Here is a 1,602-nt window from a genome sequence, read left to right as displayed (position 1 = left end):
TTAAAAAATAAACAAGCTTAACACAAAAACAGAAGTGACACAATGAAGTATTTGTTGGTCTCAGTTCAGTGTCTAGTATATGAAAAACCTCTTTTGTTGTGGTTTGTATACCACACTACGTCAACCGCTCCTCATCCCCCCCCTCCATGCTTATCCTGCTCACTACACCCTCGGTCGACTCAACTCGCACTTGCCTCCTCCGCGCTCTCCTCCCCTCTCTCGCTCCCTCCTCCCCTCTCTCGCTCCTCCTCCCCCCTCTCCGCTCCCTCCTCCCTCTCTCGCGCTTCTCCTCCCCTCTCTCGCTCCCCTTTCTCCCCTCTCTCGCCTCTCCCCCTCCCCTCTCTCCCCTCCCTCCCCCTCCCCTCCCCTCCGCTCCCTCTTCCCCTTCCCCTCCCCCTCTCTCGCCTCTCCTCCCCTCTCTCGCGCCTCCCCCCCTCCCCTCTCTCGCTCCCTCCCCTCTCTCGCGCTCTCCTCCCCTCTCTCGCGCTCCTCTTCCCCTCCTCTCGCTCCTCCTCCCTCTCTCACTCTCCTCCTCCCTCTCTCCGCTCTCCCTCCCCTCTCTCGCCTCTATCCTCCCACTCTCCCCTCTCTTTTCCCCCCTCTCTCACTCTCTCCTCCCCTCTCTCACTCTCTCCTCCCCTCTCTCGCTCTCTCCTCCCCACTCTCGCTCCCTCCTCCCCTTTTTTTTTCTCCATCCTCTTCGCTCTCTAAATTTTATTTCCTTTCCTCTCCCTCCCCTCCCCTCCCCTCTTGGTCTCTCCCGCCCTTTCGACTTTTATCTTTCTTCTAGCTCTCTAACCCCCTTTTCAAATTTCCTCCCTTTTCTGTCCTTTCTATTCGTTTTTCTTTCCCTTTCTCAAAACCTCTCCTCCCCTTTTGTCTCCATCCCCCCTCGGTTTCTCTTTTTTTTTCTTCGCGCTTAAAAAACCCCCCTCTCCACCTCCTTCTCTCTTCCTTTTCTCTTCCCCCACTCGTCGCTCCCTTTTTTCCTTTTTTTAAACGGGCCCAATTCCCGGTCTTTGTGCCATTTGGGTTGAAATGTATATAAAGTTCCTCCCAAATCCGTCCATGGCCCCAGCCTCGCCATTTGGGTGGTGTATCCCACCCCTTGGGATAAGTATTTTTGATGTAGAACATTGTTACATTTCGTTTTTCCAAACTCTTTTACACTGTTCGTCGTCCAAAACAGAAACAGTGTCCTTTCCCAGCAAGGCGGCGGGGTCGAAAGGGTGAAAACCGCCCCGCGCATTCTTTGGTTTTCTCTTTCCATATTCTTAGGGTAAAAATACCCCCCCCTCTTGCCTTCCTCCTCTTTTCTGGGCTTCCTTTCTACTTCTCGATCTTCCTCCCCTCCTCTTTTGGGGTCTCCCCCCCCAAATTCCTCCCCCTCTCTTTCGCTTTCCCCTTTCCGGGGCCCTCTCCTTTCCCCTCTCTCGCTCTCTCCTCCCCTCTCTCGCACTCTCCTCCCCTCTCTCGCTCTCTCCTCCCCTCTCTCGCACTCTCCTCCTCTCTCTCGCTCTCTCCTCCCCTCTCTCGCACTCTCCTCCTCTCTCTCGCTCCTTCCTCCCCTCTCTCGCTCCCTCTTCCCCTCTCTCGATCTCT

This window comes from Penaeus monodon, chromosome 23 (assembly GCF_015228065.2).
Source record: "Penaeus monodon isolate SGIC_2016 chromosome 23, NSTDA_Pmon_1, whole genome shotgun sequence".
Lineage (NCBI taxonomy): Eukaryota > Metazoa > Arthropoda > Malacostraca > Decapoda > Penaeidae > Penaeus > Penaeus monodon.
Note: the sequence above shows the minus strand (reverse complement) of the source record.